At 52.4% G+C, this 24,276-nt stretch overlaps 1 protein-coding gene across 1 annotated transcript in view; it reads right to left on the bottom strand.

Moving 5' to 3' along the window:
* Window positions 1-24,276, bottom strand: part of LOC138255248 (ATP-dependent RNA helicase DQX1-like) — a 253,590-nt gene that overhangs the window by 168,372 nt on the left and 60,942 nt on the right. The window lies entirely within an intron of this gene.

Consider the following 24,276-nt stretch of genomic DNA (forward strand, 5'->3'; position numbering starts at 1 on the left):
GGTAAGTACTGGGTACTGATCGGAACCACACCAAGAGGTCACACTGGGGTGGCCGAGTGAAGAGGTGCAGTAAGGCGTTGGGTGCTCAATGGTTTCCTATGGGAGTCTGACCCCGTGCTCAATGGTTTCCTATGGGAGTTGGACCCCGTGACAAACGGGTCCAGGCTCTGGGTCAACAAATAGGTAGATACGAGACCTCGGATGCTCAGGACGTAGGTGCACCTTTGGTCCTCTTCTTCTGTGCCCAGATGCAGGCATTGGGTTCTCTCATCCGGGAGCGGTCAAGAAGTCTGTAGGTGTCGACTGGGCAGGGGTGGACCCAGGGTGGACTAGACCTCTTAGGAGCCGGGGACGTTGTTGGCGCTGATCACCCACCTCAGCTGGGGTCAGGGGTCACAGGTGCAGTGGTTGCTGGAAGTGTTGGATTTTCTCTCACAACAAGCTGGCGGGAGAGGGGCCTGTGTGCAGAGGGTGCAGGGGTCTCTTGAGATCCAAGACAGGCAAGACCACACTGGACTCTGTCTCTGGGAAGCTGGGTTGGCACCATTGGTTAGCTTCACCTTGGGTTGTGGATGACGCGTGCAGTGGTCACTTGGGGTGTCGAGTGTCTGTGGTTCCAGCAGCTGCAGAGTCTTTTCCTTTGAGTTGCTTGTTGCAGGGCTAGTCCGGTGCTCGCGGGAGACTGGAGTCTACTGAAGGCTAGGCGAGTTGGCTTCTTGTGCAGGATTCTTCACGGTCATCAGGCAGGCCGGAGGGGCTGGTTCCAGGTCAGCTGCTTCTTCTTTTCCTCTTCTGCGGGTGCAACTCTTCTTCATCCAGGTCTTAGGTTGTTGAGATCTGAGTTCTAGAGCTCAGGGTTGTCACCTAAATACTTAATTTGGGGGTGTTACAGGGAGTGGCAGTTGGTAGCCAATGGGCTGACCACCTTGAGGGTGACTACACCCTTCTTATGACCACTTCCGCTGGGACTTGGACCAAACCCTAACCGTAGTGACGTAATTCCTTCAAAGCAAGAAGGAGGAATTTAAGTAGTGTCCACTTCAGCTCGTCCACCTTAGGGGTGGGATTGGCATGAAGTGGGCACTCCTCCTAATTTAACTAATTTTCCCACCTGTGCTGCCATCAAAAGTGGGCTCAGAACAGGGGGAATGGTCATCTCTGCCATTTGGAGAGACATGGGCTGCTTTACAAAGGCGACAAGGCCTTTGAAGCGTCCTTCCCTGGAATGTCCATCCCGCCTGGGAGAGGAGGTTACACCTCTGTCCAGTGCAGGCTTTTGTATCAGACCCTCAAAAGCACTGGCTCTCACTTTGGGGGGGGGCATCTGTAGTGGCTGAACTGGTCAGGACCAGTCAGTCCACACACTAGTAGTGGGTAGGTTTTCAGGAGGCACCTCCAAGGTGCCCTCTGTATGCATTTGTTAATAAAATCATCAAAGGGGTCTATGAGGGTTAATTATTTGGAGATGTTTAATACCAAACATGGCAGGTTTTAGAGAAGCCATCATGTACCTGGGGAACGCGTAGTGACCAGTGTCCAGCACATGCACTTACTATGGCTTCCGTGTACACTTACTATGTCTAAGGATTGACAAAGGCGCAATAGGGGCATATCTGCTCATGCACATATGCCCTCACATGTAATATAATGCACCCTGCCTTAGGGCTGCAAGGCCTGCTAGAGGGGTGACTTACTCATATTGCATGCACTGTTAGGGGGCATGGCACACAGGCTGTGTGCCACGTTGTGTTTTCAATTTTAGGAGCACCTTGTCACGCAGCATGCCATGGCAATCTGCACAAGGTTGGTGCTGGGTCCCTCAGCTGTGCTGCAGCTCCGAGGGCCCTCCTCAGCACCCATGCCCAAGGTACCAGGGGTACCATTAACTAGGGATTTATAGGGGGCTGGAGGGCCAGGTCACTTAGGGATCAAGAGACCAGGTTTCTTGTTTTAGGGAAGGAACACTGGCAGAGGGGACCTGGTTAGCAGGAACCAGTGCACTTCAGTCGCAGTTGCATCTAAAACCAGGTAAAAAGTGTGTGTGTGTGTGTGTGTGGAGGGGGGGAGTGCCACCAGAACACAGCTCCCTACAGACACACACACAGACACACACAGACACACAAAGAGCTGAACCTCTCACCTGCAAGGAACGGACTGAGGGATGGTCAGGGAGCACAGCCCACAGAGGCCCTGTGAAGCATGGCAGGGCTGGCTTTCCATCTCCTCGCACCTTAGCCCCCTCTCGGGCCTGACGTGAGAGGGCTGCAGACAACACCGGGGGCGTGGATGGCACAGAGAGCTCGGAGCTGGTACAGTGGTAGCACAGCTCTACTCTTCAGCTGTGCACTGCATCTAAATCACAAGGGGTGGTGCACACAGCATGGTGGGGGCACAGAGAGCTCAGGGCTGGCAGCACAGCTCTACTCTCCAGCTGTGCACTGCATCTAAACCACAAGGGGGTGGCGCAGCATGGTGGGGGCACAGAGAGCTCAGCGGTGGCACCACAGCTCTACTCTCCAGCTGTGCACTGCAAGAGAACAGCTGTGCCTGAGCACGTGCATTCAAGAGGGATGAACGGGGATTAAAAAGGCTACGACCCCTCCCCCCCCCCAGTAGCTCAAGCAACACAGCCGCCCATGCCAGTGCACCGGAGGTTCATCCTACTAGCAGGTACCCATGTCCCTATCCATCACTCCCATCCTCCCAGCAGGTACCCAGTTCCCTATCTATGACTCATCGTTCCACCAGGTACCCAAGGCCAGAAGGTACCCAGGTCTCTATCCAGCACTCTCATCCTCCCACCAGAGACCGAAGGCCAGCAGGTACCGGAGGCCAGCAGGTACCCAGGTCCCTATCCATCACACTCATCCTTCCAGAAGGTACCCGAGGCCAGCAGGTACCGGAGGCCAGCAGGTACCCAGGTCTCTATCCATCACTCTCATCCTTCCAGCAGGTAGCCGAGGCCAGCAGGTACCGAGGTCCCTATCCATTACTCCCATCCTTCCAGCAGGTACCCGAGGCCAGCAGGTACCCAGGTCTCTATCCAGCACTCTCATCCTTCCAGCAGGTACCCCAGGCCAGCAGGTACCCCAGGCCAGCAGGTACCCAGGTCTCTATCCAGCACTCTCATCTTTCCAGCAGGTACCCGAGGCCAGCAGGTACACGAGGCCAGCAGGTACCCAGGTCTCTATCCAGCACTCTCATCCTTCCACCAGACACCGAAGGCCAGCAGGTACCCAGGTCCCTATCCATCACACTCATCATTCCAGCAGGTACCCGAGGCCAGCAGGTACACGAGGCCAGCAGGTACCCAGGTCCCTATCCATCACACTCATCCTTCCAGCAGGTACCCAGGTCCCTATCCATCAAACTCATCCTTCCAGCAGGTACCCAGGTCCCTATCCATCACACACATCCTTCCAGCAGGTACCCAGTTCCCTATCTATGACTCATCATTCCACCAGGTACCCAAGGCCAGCAGGTACCCAGGTCTCTATCCAGCACTCTCATCCTCCCACCAGAGACCGAAGGCCAGCAGGTACCCGAGGCCAGCAGGTACCCAGGTTTCTATCCATCACACTCATTCTTCCACCAGGTAGCCGAGGCCAGCAGGTACCGAGGTCCCTATCCATTACTCCCATCCTTCCAGCAGGTACCCGAGGCCAGCAGGTACCCAGGTCTCTATCCAGCACTCTCATCCTTCCAGCAGGTACCCGAGGCCAGCAGGTACCCGAGGCCAGCAGGTACCCCAGGCCAGCAGGTACCCAGGTCTCTATCCAGCACTCTCATCCTTCCAGCAGGTACCCGAGGCCAGCAGGTACCCAGGTCTCTATCCAGCACTCTGATCCTTCCAGCAGGTACCCGAGGCCAGCAGGTACCACAGGCCAGCAGGTACCCAGGTCCCTATCCATTACTCCCATCCTTCCAGCAGGTACCCGAGGCCAGCAGGTACCCAGGTCTCTATCCAGCACTCTCATCCTTCCAGCAGGTACCCCAGGCCAGCAGGTACCCCAGGTCTCTATCCAGCACTCTCATCCTTCCACCAGACACCGAAGGCCAGCAGGTACCCGAGGCCAGCAGGTACCCAGGTCCCTATCCATCACACTCATCCTTCCAGCAGGTACCCAGTTCCCTATCTATGACTCATCGTTCCACCAGGTACCCAAGGCCAGCAGGTACCCAGGTCTCTATCCAGCACTCTCATCCTTCCAGCAGGTACCCAGTTCCCTATCTATGACTCAACGTTCCACCAGGTACCCAAGGCCAGCAGGTACCCAGGTCTCTGTCCAGCACTCTCATCCTCTCATCCTCCCACCAGAGACCGAAGGCCAGCAGGTACCCGAGGCCAGCAGGTACCCAGGTCCCAATCCATCACACTCATCCTTCCAGAAGGTACCCGAGGCCAGCAGGTACCCAGGTCCCTATCCATCACACTCATCCTCCCATCAGGTACCCGAGGCCAGCAGGTAACCAGGTCCCTATCCATCACACTCATCCTTCCACCAGAAGGTACCCGAGGCCAGCAGGTACCCAGGTCCCTATCCATCACACTCATCCTCCCATCAGGTACCCGAGGCCAGCAGGTACCCAGGTCCCTATCCATCACACTCATCCTTCCAGAAGGTACCCGAGGCCAGCAGGTACCCAGGTCCCTATCCATCACACTCATCCTCCCATCAGGTACCCGAGGCCAGCAGGTACCCAGGTCCCTATCCATCACACTCATCCTTCCAGAAGGTACCCGAGGCCAGCAGGTACCCAGGTCCCTATCCATCACACTCATCCTCCCATCAGGTACCCGAGGCCAGCAGGTACCCAGGTCCCTATCCATAACTCCTATCTTTAACTGCAGCATCAACAAGTTTCCTCCTGATGTGCCCTGCAGAGACCCCTGCGTGCCAGCTTTCAAATCCATTCAATTATTCCAAAACTGGGACAATCAAAGCCTGTCATACCCCGTTTGATGGGAGGGGGGACAAACAGAAGCCAAGGGGGGCTGGGGTCATTTGCCTCCAATGTCTCAGGGTCCCCCCTACTATGGATCTGCAAACTGGGCCAACCACAACCCCTTCAGCACGAAACTCAACGGTAGTGATCGCGAACAGTCAAAGGCTTCTCAGGGAAGCTCAAGCTCAGAACTCAATCACACAGTTGTCTAACACACTGCTTTACTTTTAAAAGTACCTTACTGTAGGAAAGTACCATCTTGCCTGGCATGTTACCCCCATTTTTCACTGTGTATATGTTGTTTTAGTTGTATGTGTCACTGGGACCCTGTTCACCAGGGCCCCAGTGCTCATAAGTGTGCCTGAATGTGTTACCTGTGTAGTGACTAACTGTCTCACTGAGGCTCTGCTAATCAGAACCTCAGTGGTTATGCTCTCTCATTTCTTTTAAATTGTCACTGACAGGCTAGTGACCAATTTTATCAATTTACATTGGCTTACTGGAACACCCTTATAATTCCCTAGTATATGGTATTGAGGTACCCAGGGTATTGGGGTTCCAGGAGATCCCTATGGGCTGCAGCATTTATTTTGCCACCCATAGGGAGCTCTGACAATTCTTACACAGGCCTGCCACTGCAGCCTGAGTGAAATAACGCACACGTTATTTCACAACCATTTTTACACTGCACTTAAGTAACTTATAAGTCACCTATATGTCTAACCTTTACCTGGTAAAGGTTAGGTGCAAAGTTACTTAGTGTGAGGGCACCCTGGCACTAGCCAAGGTGCCCCCACATCGTTCAGAACCAATTCCCTGAACTTTGTGAGTGCGGGGACACCATTACACGCGTGCACTACATATAGGTCACTACCTATATGTAGCTTCACAATGGTAACTCCGAATATGGCCATGTAATATGTCTATGATCATGGAATTGCCCCCTCTATACCATCCTGGCATAGTTGGCACAATCCCATGATCCCAGTGGTCTGTAGCACAGACCCTGGTACTGCCAAACTGCCCTTCCTGGGGTTTCACTGCAGCTGCTGCTGCTGCCAGCCCCTCAGACAGGCAGCTGCCCTCCTGGGGTCCAGCCAGGCCTGGCCCAGGATGGCAGAACAAAGGACTTCCTCTAAGAGAGGGTGTGACACCCTCTCCCTTTGGAAAATGGTGTGAAGGCAGGGGAGGAGTAGCCTCCCCCAGCCTCTGGAAATGCTTTCTTGGGCACAGATGTGCCCAATTCTGCATAAGCCAGTCTACACCGGTTCAGGGACCCCTTAGCCCTGCTCTGGCGCGAAACTGGACAAAGGAAAGGGGAGTGACCACTCCCCTTACCTGTACCTCCCCTGGGAGGTGCCCAGAGCTCCTCCAGTGTGCTCCAGACCTCTGCCATCTTGGAAACAGAGGTGCTGCTGGCACACTGGACTGCTCTGAGTGGCCAGTGCCACCAGGTGACGTCAGAGACTCCTTGTGATAGGCTCCTTCAGGTGTTGCTAGCCTATCCTCTCTCCTAGGTAGCCAAACCCTCTTTTCTGGCTATTTAGGGTCTCTGTCTCTTGGGATTCCTTAGATAACGAATGCAAGAGCTCATCCGAGTTCCTCTGCATCTCTCTCTTCACCTTCTGCCAAGGAATCGACTGCTGACCGCGCTGGAAGCCTGCAAACCTGCAACATAGTAGCAAAGACGACTACTGCAACTCTGTAACGCTGATCCTGCCGCCTTCTCAACTGTTTTCCTGGTGGTGCATGCTGTGGGGGTAGTCTGCCTCCTCTCTGCACTAGAAGCTCCGAAGAAATCTCCCGTGGGTCGACGGAATCTTCCCCCTGCAACCGCAGGCACCAAAAAGCTGCATTACCGGTCCCTTGGGTCTCCTCTCAGCACGACGAGCGAGGTCCCTCGAATCTAGCAACTCTGTCCAAGTGACTCCCACAGTCCAGTGACCCTTCAGTCCAAGTTTGGTGGAGGTAAGTCCTTGCCTCACCTCGCTGGGCTGCATTGCTGGGAACCACGACTTTTGCAGCTACTCCGGCCCCTGTGCACTTCCGGCGGAAATCCTTTGTGCACAGCCAAGCCTGAGTCCACGGCACTCTAACCTGCATTGCACGACTATCTAAGTTGGTCTCCGGCGACGTGGGACTCCTTTGTGTAACTTCGGGTGAGCACAGTTTCACGCATCCTCGTAGTGCCTGTTTCTGGCACTTCTCCGGGTGCTACCTGCTGCTAAGAGGGCTCCTTGTCTTGCTCGACGTCCCCTCTACCTCCTGGTCCAATTTGCGACCTCCTGGTCCCTCCTGGGCCGCAGCAGCGTCCAAAAACGCTAACCGCACGATTTGCAGCTAGCAAGGCTTGTTGGCGTTCTTTCGGCAGGAAAACACTTCTGCACGACTCTACAAGGGGAGAGGGATCCGTCCTCCAAAGGGGAAGTCTCTAGCCCTTTGCGTTCCTGCAGAAACCGCAGCTTCTTCAGTCCAGTCGAAGCTTCTTTGCACCCGCAGCTGGCATTTCCTGGGCATCTGCCCATCTCCGACTTGCTTGTGACTTTTGGACTTGGTCCCCTTGTTCCACAGGTACCCCAGATTGGAAATCCACAGTTGTTGCATTGTTGGTTTGTGTATTTCCTGCATTATTCCTCTAACACGACTTCTTTGTCTTTAGGGGAACTTTAGTGCACTTTGCACTCACTTTTCAGGGTCTTGGGGAGGGTTATTTTTCTAACTCTCACTATTTTCTAATAATCCCAGCGACCCTCTACAAGGTCACATAGGTTTGGGGTCCATTCGTGGTTCGCATTCCACTTTTGGAGTATATGGTTTTTGTTGCCCCTATCCCTATGTTTCCCCATTGCATCCTATTGTAACTATACATTGTTTGCACTGTTTTCTAAGACTATACTGCATATTTTTGCTATTGTGTATATATATCTTGTGTATATTTCTTATCCTCTCACTGAGGGTACACTCTAAGATACTTTGGCATATTGTCATAAAAATAAAGTACCTTTATTTTTAGTATAACTGTGTATTGTGTTTTCTTATGATATTGTGCATATGACACTAAGTGGTACTGTAGTAGCTTCACACGTCTCCTAGTTCAGCCTAAGCTGCTCTGCTAAGCTACCATTATCTATCAGCCTAAGCTGCTAGACACCCTATACACTAATAAGGGATAACTGGGCCTGGTGCAAGGTGCAAGTACCCCTTGGTACTCACTACAAGCCAGTCCAGCCTCCTACACTTACTACACACCAAAACTAAATAATGCATAAGTAAGAATGAGGAAACACAATTTCGTGACCTTGGTACTGGCCCAACTGCACCTGGATCCACTATCCTAACTACACCTCTCCCCCCTCGCCCTTTGAACGCCCCCTCCCCCATCTCTGGTGTAGGTGATTCCCACCTTGTGGCAGGATTTCCATGGTAGCATGAATATAGGCTCGAGGTGCAGATTAACCCCCTCTGGTGTGCAGCACATCTCTTGCCTCTAGGAGAGAGCACAAGTGCTGGGTCAGGAGTGGCCTCCTCTTGTAGCATTGAGATCCCTGTCCTGGGCAGTGGCAGGAGCACATGTCCAGGGCCCCCTTGCTCGAAGATTCAGGCAACCTTGAGTTGCAATCACACCACAGCCACCATCCTTCCCACTTCTAGGCACTAGCCTAAGTTGTGGTGTAGGTACGCCAGTAACTAGGTCAAAGTACTGTGGAACGAGCCGTTGTCCACTCACAGTTCTTAAAGTGGCAGTACTGAGTATGCCACCTGGAACCACCAGTGGGAGGGTCTGTTGCCCAATGACACGAGCAGGACGCAGACCACTCTCGCCCATCCTCATCCTTCGACAGACCAACCCAGCACTGTGGTCTTGGGGCTTCTGGCTCTACTCGGACAGTCACAACTTCTGCAGGGGTTAACAGGCTCCTTCCCGCTCTCAGCAGGCAGGTTGGCTTCTAAGCACCTCAGGTCAGAAGAACAGCTTCTTCCAGGAAGACAAGACTTTAGATGATGTCCCCTCACCTTAGGGAAGCGGGCAGACACCCGTGCTGGCTGTGAACAGTCCTCTGAGAACTCCGTTGAGCATTCCCTTCCTTGGATGTAGAGAACGTGGAAGTGTAACCACAACTGAGTGAGTGGGTCCCACTTATCCTAAGCAGACTGGACACGTGGATCCACTGTCTGCCCTTCAGAGCTGGTTCAGGGCGGTTCTCTTCCAAGTGTCCTCTCCAGGCTCAGCCTTTGGGCGAAGCGATGCTCTTGGAAGAAGGACTGTGTCCTACTTGGAGCACCACAACGAAAGCACCAAGAGGTATGAGCTTTCCTCACCTGGCTGTCACCCGCCACACTGATGAGTGATCAGGGGAAAGATGAGACTGCCTCATCTAACAAGTCCCTGCCACCTCGGACAACAGAGGAGCAACCGTACCCTTCACCACCACCATCTACCAAGTGGCAGGGCTGCAGGAGGCTGATCACAGCAGCTCCTCTCGGACAAAGGCCTAAACTTCTAGACAAGCCTCGTCTCCTCTGTCCCCACTGCAGGGACTCGGTCTCCTCTATCCACCTTCAGGGATGTCAGCAATACACTTCCACTGTCCGGGAAAACAACCCTGCCTCCATCTTGTGCCAGGAGCAGGCTGGTGGCTTCAGAGAAGTAACAGGCATGCCTCCATTATTGTGCCTCGCTCAGGCAGACCACACGCAAGGAAGCACGCACTTGGGATCTCGGCGCTAGGCCACTCACAAGGAAGCACGCATTTGGGATCTCGGCGCTAGGCCACACACAAGGAAGCACGCATTTGGGATCTCGGCGCTAGGCCACACACAAGGAAGCACGCATTTGGGATCTCGGCGCTAGGCCACACACAAGGAAGCACGCATTTGGGATCTCGGCGCTAGGCCACACACAAGGAAGCACGCATTTGGGATCTTGGCGCTAGGCCACACACAAGGAACCGCGCATTTGGGATCTCGGCGCTAAGCCACACACAAGGAAGCGCGCATTTGGGATCTTGGCGCTAAGCCACATACAAGGAAGCGCGCATTTGGGATCTTGGCGCTAAGCCACATACAAGGAAGCGCGCATTTGGGATCTCGGCGCTAGGCCACACACAAGGAAGTACGCATTTGGGATCTCGGCGCTAGGCCACACACAAGGAAGCACGCATTTGGGATCTCGGCGCTAGGCCACTCACAAGGAAGCACGCATTTGGGATCTCGGCGCTAGGCCACTCACAAGGAAGCACGCATTTGGGATCTCGGCGCTAGGCCACTCACAAGGAAGCACGCATTTGGGATCTCGGCGCTAGGCCACACACAAGGAAGCACGCATTTGGGATCTCGGCGCTAGGCCACACACAAGGAAGCACGCATTTGGAATCTCGGCGCTAGGCCACACACAAGGAAGCACGCATTTGGGATCTTGGCGCTAGGCCACACACAAGGAAACACGCATTTGGGATCTCGGCGCTAGGCCACACACAAGGAACCACACATTTGGGATCTTGGCGCTACGCCACACACAAGGAAGCGCGCATTTGGGATCTCGGCGCTAGGCCACACACAAGGAACCACGCACTTCGGATCTTAGCGCTAGGCCACACACAAGGAAGCACGCATTTGGGATGTCGGCGCTAGGCCGCAAACAAGGAAGCACGCATTTGGGATCTTGGCGCTAAGCCACATACAAGGAAGCGCGCATTTGGGATCTTGGCGCTAAGCCACATACAAGGAAGCGCGCATTTGGGATCTTGGCGCTAGGCCACACACAAGGAAACACGCATTTGGGATCTTGGCGCTAGGCCACACACAAGGAACCACACATTTGGGATCTTGGCGCTAGGCCACACACAAGGAAGCGCGCATTTGGGATCTTGGCGCTAGGCCACACACAAGGAACCACACATTTGGGATCTTGGCGCTAGGCCACACACAAGGAACCACACATTTGGGATCTTGGCGCTAGGCCACACACAAGGAACCACGCACTTCGGATCTTAGCGCTAGGCCACACACAAGGAAGCGCGCATTTGGGATCTTGGCGCTAGGCTCTAGGTTATGAATAGAAGCAGAACTGTACAGCAGTGGGTCGGCAGGCTACCACACTGTTCGACATAATTTAAATGGTCTGCTCATAACTATAGATTCACAAAACATGGTACGCGGCTGCCACGCACTGTGTGCTACACGCATGACACAGACAGTAGGCCACTGTCAGTGCAATGAGGGCACGCAAGGTGAGCCCCTTCAGGTCACAGGAGAACTCAAGGACAGGCCCAGGCCTCCATCCGCACACTAGATTAGTGTGATGCTGAGCTAGGGCCAACATCTATAAAAAATAAATACATTAAAAAGATACAAAAACAGGCTACCAGATCCACAGTCAGTCACCCAGGGCAGGAGAACACCACACAGTGGACAGTCCAGACTCAAAAAAACTCTAACAAGTTTAGTGCCTTTTAATCTGCAAATTCTTAGTGGACCCCTGAAAGTGGGCATGTAAAGCATCTCTCCTGTGGCACATCTCGAAATAGCCCCCAACTGGCACACAGGATTGAAGCAGCACATGAAAACAGACCACCCCATGCCCAACCCCCACCCCCCGGCCACACTGTCACAGTTAGGGTGGCAGCAGTACATACCACAAGCACACAGGGTGGAAGCTATATATACCACAGGCACACAGTCAGGGGGGCAGCTGTATATACCAAAGGCACACTGTTAGGGTGGCACCAGTTTATACCACAGGCACACAGGGTGGCAGCAGTACATTCCACAGGCACACAGTTAGGGTGGCACCAGTATATACCACAGGCACACAGTTAGGGTGGCAGCAGTACATACCACAGGCACACAGTTAGGGTGGCAGTACATACCACAGGCACACAGTTAGGGTGGCACCAGTATATACCACAGGCACACAGTTAGGCTAGCAGTGCACATCCCACCAGGCTCAAAGGGGCTCACAGCTAGGGTGGGCGCTGTACACATCACCAGACCCCACTCCCCCAGTGGCACGGTTAGGGTCTCAGCGGCACACACCAACTGACCCCCTTCCAGCCCCACTGGCACAGTCAGGGTGGAGGCGGAACATCCCACCAGACCTATGGGTCTGTTCACAGGGGCAGGCGGGGGAGAAGGTGTGGTTTGTGGGAGGCAGGCCCATGCGAGAGGGCTGGATCTGCAACACCTCAGAGACCCCTGGAGCAGCGGGGCCCTTCCCAGGCCCGAGCAGAGAGATGTCTGCACCAGTCCCACCCAAGGGCCTGTCCCATGGGATGGGGGGTCTGTCCCCCCCACTGGGCTCAGCCAACACCCCCCTTCAAACAGGAGCCTGTGTCCATGGGGCCACGGGGTAAGAGGGGCAGTCCTGATGCCAATGTTAGGTTATGTTATTGGCTTTTCTAAAACGCGCAAATCAGTCTCTCGGCACCTGTGCGGCCTACACAGGACACAGTTCTTGCGAACATTAGAGGTTAAACGGCCACAATTTGAAAGCTTTTTTTAAATGAAAATAAATCCGGGCAAGAACGTAGCTGCAAAGGTAACTGATTCCAATGTCGAGGGGCCAGGAAGGAGGAGCGGCCCCCATGCCTGCTTGTAGGACTCTGACATAACGACAGTAACTGGATAGATGGGAGATGGGGGCTGGAATATTTGGCTGCAGCTTGTTATTCAAGTGGCATGCCCCATTTCCATGCAAGGATTTAAAAACCAGAAAGACTACAGCAGTCCTGGGGGGTGGGGGGAGGGGAATAGCAGAACAGATGTGATGCTTTCAGAACTAAGAGGCTCAGGGATGGACGCTGTGCCCATGGCAGGGGGTGTACCGTACCAGTCTGCCCCCTGCATGAAGCAGGGCTTGAAACATCTACTGCCATGGCAAGTGAGATTTTATCAGGTCGAGCTATTTTTAGGACCTACTGGTCCCTGCAGACCAGTGAAGTCAGCTGGAAAGGAATAGGTGCTCTGTTCATTCAGAAAATTAGTGAGCAATAAAGATGCCTTTAAATCTGGTTTTATCTTGACACAATTACTGTCTGTTCAAGGACTGAGCTCACATGTCAGTCTGTCTTTTTAATAAGTGATGCTTGTGTTATCCTGAAAGTGTGTGTTCACTTTTCTCTTACTAGTTAGAGGATTTTGTGAAGTGAGCTGTCTGACAATGGTTGCGAAACAAAAGGCTGTGATGTTAGTTTTTTCCTAACACACAACATTTAAATAGCTTGTGTATAAATAGCACGAATATTACAAAATATGTCAGGAATTACAAACGCACTTTTTTGAAATTCAGACGTGTGGTGAAAAGATTTTAAATAGGAACAAAACAAATCAGAACACTTTTCTTGGTAATGTCCAAATGACAAATATTTGCAGAAACTCGATTTTCAATCACTACTGTTTGTACACTGTTTAGTGTTATCAATAAAGCCGCATGTCACTTGGCAAGTTTGTGACTATTCCAAAGTGAAATGTGCTGATTGGCAATGACAGTAGCCACCTTTTCATGTTTTAGGTACATGTTCATTAAAAATGATAGTTTTGAACCATGATTAGAGAAACATTCTTGCCCGCCCCCATGGCAGTGCTGTTAAAGAACTCAGAGTAGGGTGCCTTGAATTATGAATTATGAATTATGCAGCCGGAGAGCTCCAAATTATGCGGCAGAGTTGAGTAAATTGTGCGTCAAGAAAAGGCAAAATATGCAGCATAATGTGGCCCATTTTGCAATAATGTCACTTCATTGTTTAGTCATTTGCACAGTTGGTAACGCATTCTAGACATTGGGTGCAACCGATTTAGCAAATTTAGCAAACAAGTGTAGCAATAATCTCCAGAAAGGCGAGCAGTCCAGCTTTGCAAAGGGCCTTCCACTGCAAGCAAACACGTGCAATCGCATATTTAGTAACTTTTGAACAGTTTGAACAAGAAATGATTTAATTTTGTTAAAATCTGCAAGTTATGCAGCAGATGATGGATTACGTGGCAAATCTAGAATTATGCACAAATAGCCCCAGCCACACAATTGTATAATTCCAGTGCAAGTCACTGGTCATGTGTACCCTAAATGGGGCTAGATTTGTACTATATACAGAGCAAACATTTAGTCTATGCTGCACTAACATATTTAAAGGTGCTATGATATGCGATAATGAAGAAAATGGCAACTCAGTTAATTAAAATATTTGCCTAGGATTACATAATCTGAAACCAATTTATGGGTCAAAAGCATTACAGTTAGGTCGAGTAGATTATTTAAATCACTAAAGCTGCAGGTTTGCAAAAAATGTTATCATTTTTTAAGACCTGATTAAGGAGCAGAGTGATCGTACCCTTGGAAGCCAGGGCTCAATTGGCACCTGGGATATATAGCGCCTAGAAGCTCAGGGTCACCAGAAACACGTAGACTAGAGGAGGCCGCGCCTCTGCCACCGGGGTGCACCAGCAGGAACAGCAGGGGTGACAAGAGCTCATTAACAGCCCCTTCAAAAATGTGTGCAGTCCACCAACTCCTTTTATCTACTTCGGAAGGATGAAAGGCTGAGCGGACTCGCTGGGATTTTAATCTGTGGCCGCGAGGTGAAATGCAGGTTTCTGTAGTCCACGAATTAGCCTCCTGAGCCACCAGGCACCGCAGCGAGCCTTCCTCGGTAGTCCTAGCAGGAAATAGGGTCCTAGCCCAGTGAGAGCAGGACCTTTACAGGCCACCGCAGAATGGAGGGACGTGGGGGGTGTTTGCATGAGCCATGCCTCTGAAGGCCTGTCGAGGACTCTATAGCTCCTGGTGGAGTATGCGCTGTACGCAGGCCTTGTGCTCAGGCGGCCTCGAGGCGCCTCTGCAGCTGGCTTCCTGCTAACATGTCGTCGTGTCGCCCTGGAGGGCCACGGAGTGCCCAATGGAGGATGAAGAGTGCCATACCTCACACACAGGAGTGGCAGGGAGAGGTGGAGGGTGGTTGTAGCTAGGAGTGGAGCAGGCAGTGACAGGAGTGGCAGTGAGTGCTCACGGAAGGTGGAGGGGGGATGTTGGGTGGTTGTAGCTAGGAGTGGAGCAGGCAGTGACAGGAGTGGCAGTGAGTGCTGAAGGTGGAGGGTGGATGTTGGGTGGTTGTAGCTAGGAGTGGAGCAGGCAGTGACAGGAGTGGCAGTGAGTGCTCAAGGAAGGTGGAGGGGGGATGTTGGGTGGTTGTAGCTAGGAGTGGAGCAGGCAGTGACAGGAGTGGCAGTGAGTGCTCATGGAAGGTGGAGGGTGATGCTGGGTGGTTGTAGCTAGGAGTGGAGCAGGCAGTGACAGGAGTGGCAGGGAGTGCTGAAGGTGGAGGGTGGATGTTGGGTGGTTGCAGCTAGGAGTGGAGCAGGCAGTGGCAGGGAGTGCTGAAGGTGGAGGGTGGATGATGGGTGGTTGTAGCTAGGAGTGGAGCAGGCAGTGACAGGAGTGGCAGTGAGTGCTCACGGAAGGTGGAGGGGGGTGGTTGTAGCTAGGAGTGGAGCAGGCAGTGACAGGAGTGGCAGTGAGTGCTCACGGAAGGTGGAGGGTGGATGATGGGTGGTTGTAGCTAGGAGTGGAGCAGGCAGTGACAGGAGTGGCAGTGAGTGCTCACGGAAGGTGGAGGGGGGATGTTGGGTGGTTGTAGCTAGGAGTGGAGCAGGCAGTGACAGGAGTGGCAGTGAGTGCTGAAGGTGGAGGGTGGATGTTGGGTGGTTGTAGCTAGGAGTGGAGCAGGCAGTGACAGGAGTGGCAGTGAGTGCTCACGGAAGGTGGAGGGGGGATGTTGGGTGGTTGTAGCTAGGAGTGGAGCAGGCAGTGACAGGAGTGGCAGTGAGTGCTCATGGAAGGTGGAGGGTGGATGCTGGGTGGTTGTAGCTAGGAGTGGAGCAGGCAGTGACAGGAGTGGCAGGGAGTGCTCACGGAAGGTGGAGGGTGGATGTTGGGTGGTTTTGCCCAGTGGATCAGGCACTGAGGCCGGAGCTGCAAGGAGCCCCCCATGCTGAAATGACTGGTCAGGGGTTCTCTTCTCAAGGGTAAAGGGAAGGTTCTTTCTCCGGTTTAGGGCAGGGAAGGTACCAGAGGGCACACTGGAGGGCGATAATGAACTCATTAACGTTTTTACCCGGAAACCTTTGAATTACTTCTTGTTTTGAGGGGTGAGGTCTCTGCAGGTTCTTGTGTGTGTGGGGAGGACACCATGGATTCACCTGCTGCCCCCATGATGCTTGTCCCAAGTATTTTAAGCAGGGTAGGAGACAAGAGGCCCGGAGTCTCGCTGAGCTCAGTGAGGCTTTGAGGAGGACAGACATGTCTGAACAAGGACTCAAGCCTGGGCAGGGCCCCCTCATCTGGGCCATGACACCTCTGATTCAAGCGCCATTGGAGCTCAGACAGGTGTGCACCGCCAAAATGCAGAGTTTTAATTGGCTTCTGGCTTGATGATATATACCCAGAAGACCCACAGGCAGTACCGAGATCAGCCTCATTACCACATTAACCCACATATCACTACACCGTCACCCCCAATAGCTTCCTGCGAAGGGTACAGAGCAGTGCTTAATTTGAGCAGGTACCGGCACCTGACTGTCAACACCGTGACTTATGACAGTCAGCCACATGGTGGAGCTGTTTGCCCAGTTTTGTGATGAACACAACAGCAGTTGTTTACTAACATACATATACACACATACATATACACACATATATATATATATATATATATATATATATATATATATATAACTAATACCTAGCACCTTAAGCAAGAAAAAATAGCTTGGGTGCCAGGTAGAAGTCATTTTTAATTTATAAAAAGTTTGAATTGTGAGTACCGGCACAGAGTGTTGCAGGCTGCAGTGGTCTCCTGACAGGGGTCCTACAAACTAAGTACTGGTACAGAGATCTGAGACAGTACAGACTGCTTCTCACTCACAGGAGGTGCCTGGGCTGGGGGGCGGTCTGCAGGAGAGGACAGCTACAGAGCCATTCACTTTCCTTTGCAGAGGGCTGAGCCCCCCAACAACATCCTTTTCCATTTCTCAGTACTGTATATTAAAAGTGCTCCAAATCTGTCAATATTGTGCAGTTCATGTGAGTCTGACTGTGTTGTGAAAGAGTAGCCTCCTGGGGCTGCCCGACTTATGATACTTATTTTAAAATAAGTTCTAACTCATCACATTTGTTTGGGTTTTTTATATGATATTACATGACATTATTTTTAGAGACCATAAATACTTTTAAATCTGTTTATCAGCAGCCTATATGCACAGCCACTGGAATTAAGTAATTGTGTGGATGCAGGGATTTTCGCATAATTATACATTTGTTCCATTTGCCACATAATACATCATCTGCCATATAATTTGCAGATTTTAACAAAAAAAATATGTATCTAGCTGAAATGTTACTAAAATTGCAACGCACTGAAAGGCCCTTTGCAAAGCTGGGCTGGTTGCTTGCTGCTATACTTGGGTATTAAAATGGGGCTAATGAGGTGCAACAAATGCCCAGCAGGGTTACCAAGTTTATAAATGTTGAAATAATGAAGTAACACGATTACAAAATGTGCCACATTATGCCGCATAATTTTTTACTATTTTTTTTGCCCACACAATTTACTCAACCCAGCCACATAATTTGACCCTGTCCTGCTCCATAATTCTTGTGGCCCTACTTATATGCGGGGCACTGAAATTATGTGATTGTGCGGCCGCTGCAATTTTCGCATAATATTGGATTTGCCACATACTACATCATCTGCCGCATTATCTGCAGATTTTAACAAAACAAATGCTGTTTCTAGCTCAAATGGTTCAAATGTTACTAAAAATGCAGCGACACTTTTCCAGTGCCGTGTAAGGCCCTTTCCAGAGGTTGACTGGTCAGCTTTCTATTGCTTACTGCTATATGTGGGTGTTCAACTGCTTCTAATGAGCTGCAACCAATACCCAGGAAGCAACACCAAGTTATAAAATGATCAATTTGCCTTTTCTTGCCACATAATTCACTCAACCCTGCCGCATAGTTTGACCCTCCCCTGCCCCATAATTCCAGTGGCCCTGCCACTCAGTATAAAAATGCTTTTGAAGCCAGTGCATATTCATGTAAGGAGATACAACCAGTGACAGACGTTGTGGCTCATTTGAAGGGGTGGGTGGGGGGGGGAGCCCAGAGGAGCCCACAGCTCTTGGTTTTATTATAACATTCATCTACACATTCCTTCCTGCAGCTCAAACATCTACTGCCATACACCTAAATGGATGATTATGAAAACTCTGATGTTTACTAAAATATTATTTTACAACGAAGGAGGTACTAATCGACAGAGATGGATAATCGAATAAGCCGGGCCTTATCACCCAAAAAAACCACAGCTATTTTGCTAACCTTTCGCCTAAATAGTCCCATAAAATCACACCACCCAACATCATCCCCACAGGTAATAATGCTTCAGTAGACAATAGTCACTGGTGCGCACCGCAGCACTACTGGAGTGCACTGCATCCCCACTGGAGTGCACCACAGCACCACTGGTGCCCACCACACCCCCTCTGGTGTGTACCGCAGCCCCACTGGAGTGCCCCGCACCCCCACTCGTGCCAACCACATCCCCTTTGGTGTGCACCACAGTACTACTGGAGCACACGCAATACTAATGGTGCGCACCGCATCACTGCTGGAGTGCACCACAGCATCAATGGAGTGTACTGCAGCACCACTGGAGTGCACCGCAGCACTACTGATGCACATCGCATCCCTGCTGGTGTGCACCGCATCACTGCTGGTACGCACAAGTTTCCAGAAAGTGAGCACTCGTGGAAGAATACAAGGAGCCGGTCAGAGAGACAGTAAACGGGCTATGCTCCATGGGAGGGACAAAAACATTCTGGGCAGCCTAAAACATAGCCAGTGAAGAGAACAAAAGCAAACAGGAACTAAAAGGACGCAAAGCCAATGCTAAGCAATGTTAGAGATGCATTGCTAAGAAAGCTTTCAGCCGGTCCCCAACCAGACGCAGGTTCCACCTGAAACAGCAACCTGATGTCAGCAATGGAAGACTGAACTCCCCCGCTCCAAAGACGGTAAGGAAGACATTCTCCAACTGGCCGGACAAACACACGACTAGGGAGGAAAGCCAGGAAGGGACGGACTAATGCATCCACTCCCAGAGTCGGTGCTGGACCTTGTGGTGCAGGTGCTTTCAGCCTTTCGTCTTTCCGAGGTCGGTAAATGTGTACACCGAGTTCAGCACGAATGCACATCTGTGATTTCAGCACCAAACGACTCAAGGGTGATCATGTGCTTTAAAAGTGTTTATGAAATACACAACGAAGCCATCCACTCGCTAGCAGGGGGCTGACCCAAAGCCCATGCTGTATTTTTTTTTGCATTAGAGACAATACTGGAATGGGGAAACCCCGCTGCAGTTGTCGGTCCACGAGACCTAAAAAGCAGCAGTATATGTTGAACTCTATTGACCAAATAAAGTTAAGAAGAGCCTGGTGGCTACAACCGGCTCCTGGACAGAGGGATGGAAGGCCAGGCCAGGAGAGCATGCAAAGCTGTAAGCCAGTCAGACATCTTGGGTTGGCACATCCGGGGCACTGGACGTGGTGAGGAGGGGTACAGGGAGGGCAAGGGTGAGATGTGAAGGAGAGATCCTGGAATCCTCACAATCTCGCCTGCCACAGCCAGTGGTGCACTGCAGCTGACGAGGAGGCCCAGAGAAGCAGCCGGCCACAGGGCAGGTGTACTCAAGTGCAGCGCCGAGAAGCCAGCTTTAAAGGCGGCTTCAAGGTGCTTTGACAGCTACATCTTGCCTCCTGGTGGTTCATGAACGTGCAGGTAAGACTGCCAGGCCGGACTGAAGCCTTTCAGGAGGGAGCTCAGCGGGTAAACGCCCCACAACAAAAATATGTTCCAACGTTTAGAAGTGACCCTCAGACTCGGGGTTTGCTCCTGACCCACTACAGCCAGAAGACAGAGATGCTGTGGGTGGTTTAGTCTCACTTCGGGGCTGGACTCGGGCCCTGGGCCCCGGAAGGCTTATGCTCCTTCCACCGGATGACCTCGAAAAGGCAGCCATAATATGGGTAGAAGGCCCTTTACACGCGTGTGCCCGGGTGCCGCTGCACCTGCTGCACCAGTGGTATCCACCGCCTGATCGGCCAGCGTGGCCATGGCCTTAACTGCGTCTCTGGACCGCTTTCCAAGGAGGGAAAGACCCCCAGGTTCACGGTGACTAGAGGTTGGAGATATGGAGGTATAGCGGTACGCGGTGGTGGGTACTGGTTCCATTATAACAGTTACTTCTGCCTTTTCATAGCGCTTCAGCAAAATATTAGTAAAAATAACCAAATAAAAACGTCTGGGTGGAGTTGAAAACGAGCACTGGCCGGTTTGTATGTTGGCTTTGCCAGTGCTTGTTGACTTGCAACCCGTGATACCTGGTAGCCTGTACCAGAGAGCGGGTGGGGGGGGAGGGGGGAAGCGGGGGAGGCATGACAGGGTAGGAGGGAGTTTCATCCTGCACTGGGGGTGTGAAGGATTGAGGTGCTGTGTGGGAGGGAGGGGGTTAAACAGAGCCGGGGGGGCCTGGCTGCAGAAGATGGAATTAATAACAGGTCCCAGCATCTTTTAAGATCCATACAGGGCCCCAATCAATACTCAAGTGCCTAGAAGCTGACACAATGACAGGGCGAGGGGCCGGGTATATCAGCTGTGACTAGTATCAGGGAGGGCTTTCAGCTCTCTGTGCTCTGGTAACCCCGAGGCTACTATCAGTCATATCAGTTACAAGCCAGTCAATGAATAGCTATGAAGCCTGCAAGGCGCTTGGATACCCCTGACCTTTACCCTCTAGGTCAGTGGGCACGAGCAGTGCAGCAGCGACCAGTCAAAACCCACAGCCACCACCCTAAAGTAGCACTGGGGACAAAGCCACTGAAAGGAGATGGGGGCTGGTAGAGTGATTGGCACTGGTACCCCCAGGTGCTCATCAGGACTCCCCAGGTTTATCTCTCAAGCGCCTAGAGCCCACAAGTAATGCACACAGACCTATATACATGGTGACACTGGATACAGAAGCACAGAAGGGAGGGGGCATCTCTGTCGAGAGCAGCAATGCATTACGGCCATTCCCTGCTTCACAGACACCATTAATAATAAACAGGCCTTGGCAAAGCCAAAAGGTCTGATCTGTGATTGAACACAACTCTTCATCAGCACCTTGGGAGCGCCCCTGAGGATGGAAAAAGTGGATATGTGCAAAAGTGAGTGAATGGATGGGTGGATGGAGAGGGTATGGATGGAAGCATCCGTTTAGCCACCCGTTGACATATCCCTGCATTCACTCACTCACCCACCATGCACAATGAACATGGAAGAGGGAGTTTCAGTCAGGATGTGTCAGTGCTCTACAGAGCAGCTGGAATTTAGACGGACTCACATCACCCCCGCACCTCAAGAAGCTTCACTGGCTCCTGATCCAGAAGAGATGTCAGTTCGAGATGATGACCCACGCATGCGCAGCCCTGCACAACGAAGGACCAGCGTACATCAACAGACGAATGACCTTCCACCAACCGAGCAGACACCTTTGAGCAGACTCCTTTACAATGCTCCCCACCCTCCCTGATCCACTGATCTAACAGCAGAGGACCCTCCTTCTCCCACCTAGAGGCCAAAGCCTAGAATGACCTTCCCCATCACCTCTGGAATGCCGCATCGCTCTGAGAATTCAGGAAAGGACTCGACATGGCTGTTGGAATGAACAGAGCACCGCGAAGCAGCTAGCAACTCCAGCGCCTTGAGACCCTCACTGCAATTTATAAATCCTGATTGGCTGACTATACATGAGGTTTTGCTAAAGAGTTCTGCAAGGGACCCGATGTTCTGTTCGATAAAAGAATGCTAATGACAGAGCATATAATAATCATAATTCTGTGAGGAAAGGTGTGTGAGTGGACTCAAGAGTGCACAGTGCCTAGACGGAAGAAGAGGCCTCTGGGCAGGGCAGCAGGCTGAAACACACATTCCTAAAATAGTTGGAACGCTGAAGGAAAATAAAATAGGCTAGGTACTAAATTACTAAAGAGGCGGGATCTTCTAAAGAAATATTTGAAAAAAATGGCCATTCCCAATTGTACTAGGAAAAATGGTAAAACCTGGAATGATTTAAAAACTACTGTGGAAAGCACGTCTCTGCTCTCTCCTACCGCTCTGGACATTACTGACAAAAGTTAATTCTGCGGTTGATTAGGTCATTAACATAGGTACAAACATTCATGGAATTAAATACAATTTAATATGGAGGTTTGGGGCACTATACCACTACAAACTTTTTAGATACTTAGGCCCTCATTATGAGTGGCCTGAATAATTCCCTTGCGCAACCTCTGTTTTAACAGGGATTGCAACCTCAAGTTATGCAAATGTTACTGCGTCTATTAATTATCGGGGCAATAAGGGTCACATAACCTGTTAATTACTGGGATGTCGAACCTGCACACATTTATCGGGGGGAAAGTAGTGAGTAATTCCCAGATCATTAGTATTTAGGTGTAAAAGATGCATGTTATTCCCCAAAAACTTGTAATATGTGCTATTTATTGAGCATAATGAACTCCGCGCCATTGCAGTCCGATGTAATCAGGTGCAACAACAGGGCACCTTGTTTCAGGCAACTGATGTATTCAAAGCATATTTTGTCATAAAAACTGGTCGCGGGCCGCTCCATTAAGACACGCAAAGGACGGGGAGGGGGTGATGCAGTAACACATGCAAAGGACAGGGAGGGGGTGCTGCAGTAAGACCTGCAGAGGACGGGGTCCGCTGCATCAAGACCTGCAGAGGACGGGGTCCGCTGCATCAAGACCTGCAGAGGACGGGGGCCGCTGCATCAAGACCTGCAGAGGACGGGGGCCGCTGCATCAAGACCTGCAGAGGACGGGGGCCGCTGCATCAAGACCTGCAGAGGACGGGGCCGCTGCATCAAGACATGCAGAGGACGGGGTCCGCTGCTTCAAGACATGCAGAGGACGGGGGCCGCTGCATCAAGACATGCAGAGGACGGGGGCCGCTGCTTCAAGACATGCAGAGGACGGGGGCCGCTGCTTCAAGACATGCAGAGGACGGGGGCCGCTGCTTCGAGACATGCAGAGGACGGGGGCCGCTGCTTCGAGACATGCAGAGGACGGGGGCCGCTGCTTCTTGACATGCAGAGGACGGGGGCCGCTGCTTCTTGACATGCAGAGGACGGGGGCCGCTGCTTCGAGACATGCAGAGGACGGGGGCCGCTGCATCGAGACATGCAGAGGACGGGGGCCGCTGCATCGAGACATGCAGAGGACGGGGGCCGCTGCATCGAGACATGCAGGGAACGAGGGCCGCTGCATCGAGACATGCAGGGAACGAGGGCCGCTGCATCGAGACATGCAGGGAACGAGGGCCGCTGCATCGAGACATGCAGGGAACGAGGGCCGCTGCATCGAGACATGCAGGGAACGAGGGCCGCTGCATCGAGACATGCAGGGAACGAGGGCCGCTGCATCGAGACATGCAGGGAACGAGGGCCGCTGCCTTGAGACATGCAGGGAACGAGGGCCACTGCCTTGAGACATGCAGGGAACGAGGGCCGCTGCCTTGAGACATGCAGGGAACGAGGGCCGCTGCCTTGAGACATGCAGGGGACAGGGACCGCTGCATTAGGTATGCAGAGGACAGGGACCGCTGCATTAAGGTATGCAGAGGACGAGGAATGCTGCATTAAGGTATGCAGAGGACGGGGCCGCTGCATTGAGACATGCAGAGGACGGGGGCCGCTGCTTCAAGACATGCAGAGGACGGGGGCCGCTGCTTCAAGACATGCAGAGGACGGGGGCCGCTGCTTCAAGACATGCAGAGGACGGGGGCCGCTGCTTCAAGACATGCAGAGGACGGGGGCCGCTGCTTCAAGACATGCAGAGGACGGGGGCCTGGGGGCCGGTGCATCAAGTCATGCAGGGAACGAGGGCCGCTGCCTTGAGACATGCAGGGAACGCGGGCCGCTGCCTTGAGACATGCAGGGGACAGGGACCGCTGCATTAAGGTATGCAGAGGTCGAGGAATGCTGCATTGAGGTATGCAGAGGACGGGGGCCGCTGCATCGAGACATGCAGAGGACGGGGGCCGCTGCATCGAGACATGCAGAGGACGGGGGCCGCTGCATCGAGACATGCAGAGGACGGGGGCCGCTGCATCGAGACATGCAGAGGACGGGGGCCGCTGCATCGAGACATGCAGAGGACGGGGGCCGCTGCATCGAGACATGCAGAGGACGGGGGCCGCTGCATCGAGACATGCAGAGG

Source organism: Pleurodeles waltl, chromosome 1_1, assembly GCF_031143425.1.
Source record: "Pleurodeles waltl isolate 20211129_DDA chromosome 1_1, aPleWal1.hap1.20221129, whole genome shotgun sequence".
Classification (NCBI taxonomy): domain Eukaryota; kingdom Metazoa; phylum Chordata; class Amphibia; order Caudata; family Salamandridae; genus Pleurodeles; species Pleurodeles waltl.